This window comes from Orycteropus afer, unplaced genomic scaffold (assembly GCF_000298275.1).
Source record: "Orycteropus afer afer isolate SDZICR_OR568_19922 unplaced genomic scaffold, OryAfe1.0 scaffold00031, whole genome shotgun sequence".
NCBI lineage: Eukaryota > Metazoa > Chordata > Mammalia > Tubulidentata > Orycteropodidae > Orycteropus > Orycteropus afer.
Genome location: NW_006921618.1, coordinates 3,223,257 through 3,235,885, shown reverse-complemented (window position 1 = coordinate 3,235,885; position 12,629 = coordinate 3,223,257). Strand labels below are relative to the sequence as shown.

Genomic DNA, 12,629 nt, shown 5'->3' with positions numbered 1-12,629 from the left:
GTCATTAGGAGGTCATGAGGATGAGATGTTATCGTTGATGACACCCACTGCATGCTGTTCACACTATGCCAGGCACCTTTCATACATTTGTCCATTGAATATTTGCAGTAACACCTGTGAAGTACTAGAGGCTTGCTAACTTGCTCAAGGTCCCAGAGCAGGCAAGATGTAGAGCTGGGATTTGGTCCTAGGGTTCTCTGGATGTGCTATTCTTTCCACTCCGCACCTTGGTTTGAATTCAAGGCTTAATGTCTTAGCTGGCTTTTGAGACTTAGTCCTTAATCACATAACTGTGGTTGGTATGGTGTGTTTGTCTAGGAAGCATGAGGGTATTTTCTTGCTTGCCTGGGTGGGCCTTCTTTGGTCATTAGGAGACAAGTGGGGAGAGTATGGATGACTCCATGCGGCTCATTCTCCACTGCCCATGGGCAGGTCACTTTCTCCTCCTTGCTGGGAAAATTCATTAGCAACTGAATTCCAGTGCCACCTCTGCCAGTTGCTGCCAGATGATCAGTGGGTCAGGACAGGATGAAGATATTTCCCTACTTAGGTGATCTGGACCTTCACCCATCCACCAGTTCCTCCCTCCCAGGCATACACAATGAAGATAATACCAATGATGAGACTAGCCGTCGTCATCAAGTGTGCCTGTGGGCCGGCACCTCGCTTGAGCCTGCTCATTTAATTCATCCATGAACCCTGTTGTTGTCACTTGTCAAGTCAGTTCCAACTCATGATGGCCCCATGTGTACAAAGTAGAACTGCTTCATAGGGTTTTCAAGGCTGTGACCTTTCAGAAGCAGTTTGCCTGGGCTTGCTTTCAAGGAGCCTCTGGGTGTATTCTGTCAGCCTTTTGGCTAATAGTCAAGTGCTTGACCACCCGGGGTCTCCCCATGAACCCTACAATGCAGGAACTGTAATCCTCATTATACAGAGGAGGAGACTGAGGTTCCTAGCTAGAAATAAACAGACTTTCTGGGGATCACATACTGGCAGACTGCTTTCTCAGTGGGCCTGCCCTTTCTAGTGGGGTCGGCAGAGACTCTTGCCATCTTTGACTCTGCAGGGCCTGTGACTGGAATGAATGAATGGACAAATGAATGCATGAATGAATGTTGCCACCCCATTCCCTGCTTGTCAGTGAAGGACCAAAGATCACTCAGGGTGTCTGGCATCCAGGTGCCATTACCCAGGTTACTCTGGATTGGATTGGTATCCTGGAGGTTATCACGTCCTCAGGGCTCCAATGAAAGGCCACATCCAGGGGCTGCAAATAGTCTGCAATTGTCATATCCACAAGGGTTCTTAGGGCCCAGATCACAGATGGGATGACAGAGGCCTAGGGTAGGGAAGAGACTTTCCCAGGGTCATGCAGTGAATTAGCAACACGCCTGGGACTCAACCAGGATCCCTGCCTCTTAGCCCAGCACCTTCTCTTCCACTGAATACTTGCCTATGGCCATTAGACCCCTGCCCACCCACTGAGAATCTCACGCAGACCTTACTCACTGGGTCCCTGGAGGAAGCCACTGTCTGTGTGGCTGGCAGCATGCTAGGTGGAAGGGCACACTTGATGCAATAGTTCTTCAAACCTAGCCCCGTTGCCCACTTGCAGCCTGTGCTCTGGCCTGCCCAGGCCATTACCTCCCGCCTGTAATGGAATCGGCTGCTCTGGTTAAGTGTTCACATTAAATTAATACCTCCTCCGTGGAGACAATCAGTTGGCATTTAATTTATGTTTCCTTCTGCGAGCAGCAGAGTGCAGCTGGGCAGCCGGGCCTTTGGTGGGCGCGTCTTCGAGGCATTCCTTCCCTGGGACCAGGGACTCCGTGGAGATGGAGGAGGAGAGTCTTTGGGTGATAGTGGTTACCTGTGAGGGGCGGGGCTTGGGGCCTGGGCAGGTGGCTTGAGCTTGCTGGTGCTCTATTTCCCAGGAAGGGAAGATGCTCATCCAGATACTAGGAGCCTCTGTGCATTTCTGTGTGTGGCTTCCGAGGAGGACAGACTCCCACTGTTGGCAGCGTCTCCCATCAGTTATTCCCAGCCCCACCCAGTCTCATTGCCCTTCTTGCTTATCTGTTCTTTGATCTACCACAAGCATGGATTGTTTGCAGTATTAAGAAAGAAGGGGGGATGGTATGGAATGAGGAAGTTGACTCAATCTATAGTTTTTAAACTCTCAGGAAGGAGCTCAACAGAAAGGGTTGGGGGAAGTGGACTCTGCCTCTTTACCCACAGGCATCCCTGGCTCCATGAGAGTCCACTTGGATGGGTGCTGCCATTGGCTTCTATGAAATTTCGTTTGAAGAAAGGGTCCCTCGTCTGCCCGTTGTTCTTCCTCCAACTCAGGTATTACTCTGGAGAAGAACCTATCTGTCTGGCACCTAGGCTCAGTCTAGCTTCTCCACTGTCTGTTGCGAAGCATCAGACGAGGCCTTGCCCTGTGTTCTGCCCACCCTAGGGGTGGGACAGGTACCTGTGTGAATCTGAGGGGGGGTAAAACAGAAGCTGGGAGCAGTGTAGAGCTGAGCGGGAAAGACCAGGCAAAATGTCCCATGGTCAGAGCCTCTGGGCCCCAGCACACTGTGGCCACCCCTAGCAGCCCGTACCTGGCCCTGCTGCAGGGGGTGAGCCCCAGGGTTGGGTAGTGAGACACCCAGCCTGTGGCTGCTGAGGAGGAAGCGGCCCTCTGTTCCCACCTGCCCTCTGCCAGAGGCCAAACCTACTTGGCCTGGAATGAAGTTTTCCATTGATGGTTCTGGCCCAGCCTTACCTGAGCTCTTTTCCCATCACCTGAGTGAGTAGGCCTGGGTGTGCCTTGCCTTCCTCAGCAAGGCGTGGTGGACCATTCCTGTGGCTCCCTCCCAGCGTTGTCTGCCGATGGAGCTGTGGTGCCCTAAAATTCAAATTGAGCTACTGAGCCTTCATTGTCTGTTGTGGGCTGGGGTGGGGCTGGGTGGTTTCACCAAGTGCCTCATGTAGGCTCACAGTCACTCTCTAAAAAGGGTCGTGTGCTCCCCATCGGTAACTGAGGCCCAGAGAGTAACGGACTTGCCAAAGGTCACACAGCCTAGAAGTGATGGAGGCAGGATTGGAACCCAGGTTCTTACTGCCCAGAAGTCTCCAGGGACTCTCTGTGGAGGCTCTTGGGCTTTGGGGCTGTCCTGGAGCCTTAATTGCCTTGCTGGTGGTGCACCCACTTTCCTCTGGAGCTGGAGCCCAGAACCCCTTTCTCTGATAAGACAGGAAGTGAAAAATCTGAGTCAGTTTCTGCCAGTGACTTCAGCTTGGGTTTTCATGCCGCTGGGCTTTGTCAGCCCCTTTCCTTTGGGTCTATGTGTCATCATGAGCTGATGGGGGGTGGGGAAGGCCACGGCCCTGAGTATTGGCTGGGGGAGGGGACCTGGGTTGAATCTGCCCACCCCTTCCCCAGTGGCCAGCCGAGACTTCTTGTCCATTACAGGGCGGCAATGTGGCACCTTAGGAATGCGGGGAGACCACATCTGACTGGGGGTGGTGCTGCTGCCTCCCTCTCAGCCACATCCTCTACCACCTCCCCCTCCTGGCCACTGGCCTCCTGCGTGTGTTCCGTTCTAAGATGGTGGCAAGGCCCCCCGGCATTCAGCTGCAGTGTCGTTTTGTGGAGTCATTTCCTTTCCCTGCACCATTGTCCTGACATTCCTGCCTCCCCTCCCGCCCCCTGGAGGGCTTGAGGGCTGTGGGAAGCGGGAGAGGGAAGGTTTCTTCTTCTCCCTGCCCACTTCCTGTCCTAGAAGTCCTCCCCCTGCCTGGCCTCTTCTGGGAGAGGGGTCTGGGGGCAGTGGATGAAGCACGGAGCCTGATGCTGGGAAGATGGCTGAAGCCCTGGCAGTGGGTGGGGTACCAGGGGGCTGAAGAGTGAGTGCTTGAGTTCATTCATTCATTCAACAAATTCAGTAATGCCTGACTCCTTACAGAGTGCCGTCTGGGTTAGGAGCAGGGAGTACAGCAGTGACTGTAGTCTTGATAGTCATTATCCCCAGCACTCTGGGCTGGTTGGGAGGGCAGGACCCCAGCTCCAGTGATGTCACTAGGGAGGGGTGAAGGGGCTGCAGACTGTACCTGGTAACGCTATTGGGGGCAGTGTTTTATTTTGTGCAGTATTTTAGCAGAATTTTTTTTTTTTTAAACTATCCCTGTGGTTAGTTACAACAACAAAAACATTTTTCGTTAGCCCAGTTTACATGTGTCAATATACCTACAAGGCTAAAACTCTATGCTGGTTTACTTTTTGAACCTGAGCTGTGGTCAGAGCTGTCATTATTACCCAATTACAATGAGTTTCAAATGATGTGGTTTTGTCTGCACATGCTACAAGCACACACTGTTGTTTTCATTGCTGCCAGTGTTTTCAGTCACTGGTTTTGTCAAATTTTCTAGTGTTTTAGCTACAATATTGTGATAATTAGCATTGGTGAACTTGTATCAATATTTTTTTTTTTTTTTGAGAATTAAATAGTGATTAAAGTGGAAAAAAAATATAAAAAAACCAAACGCATTGCCATCAAGTCAATTCTGACTCATAGCGACCCCCTTTTGGTTTCTGAGGTGGTAAATCTTTACGGAAATAGATTGCCCACTCTTCCTTCAGCAGAGTGGCTGGTGGGTTTGAACCACCAAACTTCTGGTTAACAGTCAAATGTCTGAGGCACTGCACCACCAGAGCTCTTTGATTAAAGGAAAAGAAGGGGGAAAATCACAAAAGGCTTCTACTCAGTTCCTAATACATTGTAACTAATAATGTAATTCAATGTAGAAAGATATTACAATAAATTGTGTTGTTGTTGTTGTTATTTGCCATAGAGTCCAACCCGAATCATAGTGACCCCTCCTTGGGTTTCTGAGACAGTATCACTACGGAAGTAGATTGCCCAACCTTCCTTCCGAGGAGTGGCTGGTGGGTTTGAACCACCAGCCTTCTGGTTAGCAGTCAAATGCCTTAGGCACTATGCTACCATTTTGTTATTATTACTCATATAATCTAAGGAATATTACATTTAACAGTTTACAACTATATTATCACATATCATTCTATGATTAGTATTGATAATAAACATCACTAAGGATTCTGTATGGTCTGGTATAGGGGAGGTTCATGGAGGGAGGTGACACCATGAATTACTGCACTGGGTGACACCAACCCACGGTGCCTCTGCCCAACTCTTGATCTGACTCCTCCAGTGACTCTTATAGCAGCTCCTCCTCTGGGCCCCTCTTTTCCCTTCTAGAACAGGGGTCTTCCCCCCTTGTTCCTCCTTGCCCCATCTGGGCACAGGTGCCTCCAGACTTCTGAGATGGATGCTGGAGTGCTTCACCTGGCTGCTTGCCTGCCCACATATGCAACCTCTGACTCCTGGAACTCTTGATTGGGTTTTCCTGCCATTTAGTGTGGGCACTGAGGCCTCACCTCCATGCTTGCCCTCCCCTGTCCCAGCACCCTGTCCCTGCCACCATATGTGGACCACTCCTGGCAGGATTCTAGGGGTCACTGGGGCTGCTCTGGGTCAGCCCCTTCCTCCTTAGGATCCTAGTTTCCCATTCATTTCCACATTCCAGACAGTGGGGGGCTTGAACACTAGAGTCAGTACAAGGGGTTTAGGGGACAGAGTCACACAGGGCAAAGGCAAGGTCCGGCCAGCAGATGGGCTCTGAGTCCCAGCCCCAGTTTCACTGGAGCTGACCCTGAGCTGCAGGCCAGTCACGTGACCATTAGTGACTACGGGGAGCAGTGTTCTGGGTATGTCAGGCACACACATTGTCTCATTTTCAGATGGGGAGACCAAGCCTCTGAGAGATGGAGGCAGATAAATGTGCTCACACAGATGGTCAGAATTTAGACTCCCGTTTCTCTGCCTCTCTATCCTGAACTCTGACTGGGTCAGGGCAGTGGAGGGCACTTTGCTGTCAACTCATTGTGTGACCCTGGGCTGGACAGTGCCTCTCCTAGGCCTCAGTTTCCTTATCTGTACACTCAGAGCTTTGAACTAGATGAACTCTGGTCCCTCTCAGCCCTAACTTTTAGAGATGTCCTCTGTAAAAGAGAAACAACTACTTCTTCCTAGCCATGTGATCTTGACGTAAGTTACTCAATCATTCTGTACTTGGGCCTCTTCATCAGTGCAGTAATATTGGGCCCTACCTTAAGGGGGTGCAATGGTTAAGTGCTTGGCTGCAAATTGAAAAGTTGGCAGTTCAAACCCACCAAGCAGCAGCTCTGTGGAAGAAAGACCTGGCAATCTGTACCCATAAAGATTACAACCAAGAAAACCCTTTAGGGCTTTCTACCCTGTCACATGGGGTTGCTATGAGTTGAAATCAACTCAGTGTACCTAACAATAATACCTCCAGGTTTTTATGAGACTTAAATAAGATAATGCATCGCAAGCACTCAATAAGTGTTAGCTGCTGCTTCTTTTATTAGCATGGTCATTTTCATTATTATTATCATCATCACCAATGTCACCCGCCCTACCTGCCTCCTAGGCTGGCTTGAGCATCTGTGGATTAAGCATCCTGAGGAGCCCACAAGTGTATGAGGCTGTGATTGAAGGGTGTCTGTAGCTGGGGTGAGGGAGAGCATTCCCAGGGAGGGGCTGGAGGGTGAGAAGAAGTCTCAGTGCCATGGTTGGGGAAGGCACGGTGTCTGGCACTGGGGCCACCAGACCCTGGTGGTCGGGCCAAGCTGTGGGCCTGAACACCTGGATCCACACTCTGTCTGGTATCAGAGGCTGGCTCCTATGGGTGAGAGTTGTGCGTGATGACATACCAATGATGGTCAAGCTGCCCAGGAGAATCCCGGGGCCTGACTGGCTCAAGCCAGAGACCAGACGAGTTCAAGGAGGGAAAGCAATTGAAGTGGACACAGAAGCACAGGGAAAAGATGACATTTAAGACGAGTCTGGAAGAATGGATTGTATTTCAGGAGGCTGAGAAGGAGGGAGGGAAGGGGAAACCAGTTACCTAGCTTCTGAGCCTCTGTTTCCTTCATCTACAAAATGGAAACGATCTCAAGAGGAGGATTAAGTGATATGTTATATGTATACATAAGGAGCACTGGTAGCACAGTGACTAAGGCATCTGGCTGCTGGCCAGAAGGTTGGTGGTTCAAACCCACCAGGCCACTCCATGGAAGCAAGACTAGGCAATCTACTTCCATAGATTTACCTCCTTGGAAACCCAATGGGGATTGCTATGAGTCGGAATCGACTCAATGGCAGTGAGTTTGGTTTGGTTTTTATATGTATACATGGATGTCTCACATGGTGAATGGCACCGAGAAGGTGAACAATGCAGGTCCCTTCTCTTAACCAGTGTTTGAAAAGGGAAGAAGAATTTGGGAGTTTTATGAGCTGTTGGAGGGTGAGCAGAGATGGCTTTCAGTGATTCAGACCTTTTTGGCCCTTTTTGCTCTGGGCCTTCATTATTTCACCTGTAAAATGAGGAGGGGAGTTTGTCTGAGCTTCACAGCCCACTGCGTGTGAGGCAGTGACTGAGCAGACCTATTTAAAGACCCTACCCTCCTGCAGAGAGTTGGGAGATGTATGTCACCCTGATTTTCTCCAGTGATAAGTCTTGCAATATTACCCTTGGGTTTTTTGAGCAGAAAGAACCCCCTCTCCACATGGCAGAACAGTTTCTGGAGTGCTGAGGAAAACTTGTGCCACAAAAGTTGTCTTTGTTAGGCCCAGTCCTCTTCTAGATCTCCATCACAGGCATCTCAAGCAGCTCTTTCCACCTTCAAGGGCTTAGGGTTTGGGTTCAGCCAGACATGGGTTTGAATCCAGGCTCTACCATTTTTAGCAGCAGTGACCTCAGACAAGTCATTTTGCCTCTCTGAGTGCATTTGCTCAGCTGTGAATTGGACTTGAGAACAGCAACAACAGAGGCTAATTAGGCTTAAAGGAAGCAACACCCACAAAACTCCTTGACCCCTAGTAGCTGCATCCCCTTCTCACCAGCTAATGGGACTACTCACCTATGCCTTCCTACCCTCCCATCTTTGTTCATGCTGTTCCCTCTGCCTGAAACACCTACTCTCCTGAAATCTTACTCTTTGTGGGCAGATCCAGGTCAGGGGAAAGGATTGCGTCTGGGAAGCAGGTGTTGGCATTTCAAGCCAACAACTCAGTTGACCAGTTTTTGGTTAGGCTGACAGCTCCCTCCCTCTGGGCTGAATTGCAAGGAATGCAAGGTGTCTGGAACGCCTTAAGAAACACATCACCCATCCTTTCACCCCAGGCAGCCAGAGCAGCTGAAGGGCAAAGCTTTTCTGCACCGTCAACATCAGGGTTGATGGAGCCAGGTTTTCCCTGCTGCTGCTAGGAGGGAGGTCAGTGTGAGCAGCAGGCTCAGGCTGTCAGGCCAGCTGCTATCAACATGCAAGGGTCCCTGCTTGGTGTCCTGGGAGCAGGCCAGCCGGCTACCCACCCAGCCTGGCTTTGGAAATGAGATGCCCATGAAATCCTTTATACAAGCTCATCTGCTGGGATGCGGTTCAGTCAACACTAGCGAGGCGTGGGGTGTGTGCAGAATGCGCAGCTTGGGTGGCAGGAGGGTGGGGTGAAGGTGGAGAGACTGGATCGTGTGGTCTTTCAGAGCCTCACCACTCACAGTACCGTCTGCCGCCCAGCTGCATGGGAACCCAGTCACCCTGGGAAGCTTATTAGAAGTGTGGCTTCTGCCCCGCCCCAGACCTGCTGAATCAGGGTCTGCATGTTAACGAGATCCCCACGTGATTCGGGTGAACATTACAGTTTGAGGCATGCTGCTTGACAGACAGCATGGGTTAGATTCAGACCAACCTAGGTTTGAGTCCTAGCTCCCTGCTTCCTAGCTTAGACAAGTTACTTCACCTCTCTGAACCTTAACTTCCTCATTTGCAAAATAGATTTGGGTTACTAATTCATAACGGGACAGATAATAAATGGGAACAAGGCACTGAGCCTAGTGCATGGGGCCCAATCTGTCTGTGCTCATTAATAAATGGTTGCTGCTGCTGTTGATATGTCTGAAAATCCAAAGCTTTAGGCTCGTGTTCGTGAGTTGACTTTGGGCAAGTAGCTTTCCCTCTCTGGGCCTCATTTTCCCAGTCTTTACAATGAGTGTGCTGACTTCTACCCCACCTTCCTCATGAGAAAGTTGATCAAAGAACCTATTGGGGTATCTGGGGACTGGATGTATGTGTCAGTGAGATGTCCTTGGGTACCCTCTACCTGACTCTGAGGGAGAAAGCATGTTAATCCTCACCCCTTGTTGCCCCCTTCTCTGCTGCTCCCACTGTTGCTGCAAGACAAGTGGTGAGGCTGGTCCAGAAGCCAGGCTGCAGCCAGTGCCACACTCAGCCTCTCCTAGGCCCTCACTCTGCTCAGCACCTATGTAATCAAGTCCCCTTCCTCCAGCAGAGCAGCTCAGCCAGGAGAGATGATTCAGCTCGGGACCTGTGCTCCTGGCCTGTGCCTCCCTGGAGGAAAGCCTCAGATGCCCCATGCTGCTGGGCAGGGCGAGGTGGCCTGCAAACTTCTCCTCTCTTGGGATTCTTGTCCCCTACATTGGGCCTGCCCTTCTGAGTGAGAGGTAGTCTGGGGCCTGAGTCTTGGCCCGTGACATATTGGGGGACCTTGGGCAAATTTGGAGCTCTGATGGCATAGTGCCTGAGGCATTTGACTGCTAACCAGAAGGCTGGAGGTTCAAAGAAGGAGGACCGGGCAGTCTACTTCCGTAGAGATACTGCCTCAGAAACTCAAGGAGGGGTCACTATGAGTTGGATCCAACTCAACAGCAAGGAGTTTGGTTTTTTATTTTTGGGGCGGGGGAATGCAAATTACTTGTACACTCTGGGCCTTGATTTCCCTATCTGTACAATGAGGGGTCTCTCACTGCCTCTCTCCTTAGCCTCTTCTATACCTTCTCTGGGAGCTCTGGTAGCATAGTGCCTAAGGCACTTGACTGCTAACCAGAAGGCTGGCAGTTCAAACCCACCAGCCACTCCTCGGAGGAAGATGGGGCAATCTACTTCCATAGTGATACTGCCTCAGAAACCCAAGGAGGGGTCACTATGAGTCGGGTCTGACTTGACGGCATACAACAACAACAACAACATACCTTCTCTACCCTTCATCACCCTTCATTCCTGGCGTCAGCCCCAGCCCCAGTCTCATTGCCCTCTTGGCTCTGGACCGTAGAACCCAAGCCCCCAGCAGCTAGCCTGGCAGTGATGTTCAGAGAACCAGGCAAAGGGAAAGGGGGCGGTACGTCCTCCGGGAACCCTGGCTGGGCCGTGTGGGAGAGAGGAGGAATTTTCCTCTGTGTGTGCAAACAGTATCGTTTTCTCTTGTTTCCAAAAGCTGGTGACGTAACCGACTCTTCATCCATTCCTCCCCTCTGGCCTATTTTTAGCTGGCCCGGACAACATCCTAAAAGGTTTCCAGATCTCCCTGCTCCGAGGCTCTGTCAGAAGGGTGGCAGCGGCTGAGGAAAGAGAGAAGCTTGTCTGTTTGCCCCAGGATGGAAGGAGAGAAGGAACCGGCCCTAGCTTCGTCTGGGGAGGGGTAGGGGTGGGAATGGGAGGGTAAGTACCTGCATAAATAGAGTCGGGTTAAGGCCTCTGGGCTTAGATGGTTCCTGGGTCCAGGGAATGCGGGGAGATGGGTAAGAGCACTCACTGCCTGGGTTCCCTTCCTTGTCCTGACCTTGGCACATGACTCTGTGCCTTGCATTCTTGAACCGTAACACGGAGATAAAATAGTACTTACACCATAGGATTGCTGCAAGGATTGAATTACTTCATGTATAGCCAAAACAAAAAACTAAATCCATTGCTGTTGAGTTGAATGACTCATAGTGACTGTATAGGACAGAGTAGAACTGCTCCATAGGGTTTCCAAGGCTATAAATCTTTACAGAAGCAGACTGCTTCATCTTTCTCCCACAGAGTAGTTGGTGGGTTTGAACTGCCGACCTTTTAGTTTGCAGCCAAGTGCTTTAACCACTGTGCCACCAGGGCTCCTTCATGTATAATAGTTAACCAAAAAAAAAAAAAGACCCAGTTGCCTTCGAATCAGCTTTGACTCATGGCGGCCCTGTGTGTATCAGAGTAGAATTGCACTCATAAGGTTTTCATGGCTCTGACCTATTGGAAGCACATCACCAGGGCTTTCCTCTGAGGTGCCTCGGGGTGGATTCAAACCACTGACCTTTTATTCAGCAACTGAAATCTTCTTTTCTTCTTTTTTAAATTTTACTGTGATTTGGGTGAAAGTTTCCTTAGCAAATTCATCTTCCATACAGAAGTTCACATATACTTTGTCTCATGACATTGACTGCAATTTCCAACAATGCAACAGCTTGCCTTCCACTTCCTTCCCATGGCCACCTCTTCCCTGTGTCCTTCCTTCCCATGCACTCCTGTCCTTCTCCCCCAAGCTGTCTCCCTGTGCATACACAGCCCTTCTATTCTCCCATGATTGCTCTCTCCAAGGAGTGTATCTACCTAATGTAGCTCATATGCTCATATGCTTGTCTTTTGTTTGACTGGAAGCCACAGGAGTGGGTTCAATTCCAGACCTGAAAGGCAGCTAGGGGCCATAGTATCAGGGGTTCCACCAGGCTCTATCAGACCAGCAAACTTGGTCCCCCCCCCCCTTTTTTTTTTAATGATTTTGAGTTTTGTTCCACATTGTCCTCCCACTCTATCCAGGATCTCCTACATAGATCCCCCTCCGAGTAGCTGACAGTTGTAGCCGGGCACTATCAAGTTTTTCTGGTCTCATTGTCATACGGGCTTCTCACATGGTAGACCAGTCCCTTGGGCTAATTGTTTCATGCATCTTTGGTTTTCTTCATTCTTCTTTGCTCTGGATGAGGGGAGACCCATCATTGCGTCTAGATGGCTGTTTGCAAGCTTTTAAGATCCCAGTCTATTTATTTAGCAACTGAATTCTTAACCATTTACACCACCCAGGGACTCTGTACAACAGTATCTGGTACAAAGTAAGTGCTCAATAAAGATGAGTTTATATGGTTACGGTTGACCTAGTTATTATCATTCAATCCCAGGGGGCTGCTTCCACCCCAGTGGAGGCTGAGATACACTGCGACGCCATTCGCGCTGTCTGCTCTTCATCCTTCCCTGCTCAGCTCCAGCCAGTGTGTGTCTGAGCAAGGTCTAACATGGAAAGCCCTTGGAATAGTGCCTGGCACATTTGTTATTTTGTTACTTTCTTTCCTCCTTGACTTCAGCTCATGATGTAGAACAGAGTGACTGCTCTGTCTGGTGCCATCCTCATGATCACCACGTGCTGGATTCCATTGTTGCCTTCTGACTGAGGGGGTTCATCTTTCAGCACTATATTAGACAGAATTCTGCTGTGAGCCATAAGCTTTCCATTGGCTGATTTTCAGAAGTAGATTTCCAGGCCTTCTTTGTCTGCCTTAGTCTGGAAGCTTTGCTGAGACCTGTCTACCATGAGTGACTTTGCTGGTATTCGAAATACTGATGGCATAGCTTCCAGCGTCACAGCAACACACAGGCCACCGCAGTACAATAGACTGAGAGGCAGGTGGTGGGCCTGGCACATAGTAAGCACTAAATG

The 12,629-nt window shown here is 50.1% G+C and overlaps 1 protein-coding gene across 1 annotated transcript in view; it reads left to right on the top strand.

Moving 5' to 3' along the window:
• The window catches only part of IFFO2 (intermediate filament family orphan 2), a gene marked incomplete at its 5' end in the record, with an annotated part of 52,583 nt that overhangs the window by 25,184 nt on the left and 14,770 nt on the right, over positions 1-12,629 (top strand). The window lies entirely within an intron of this gene.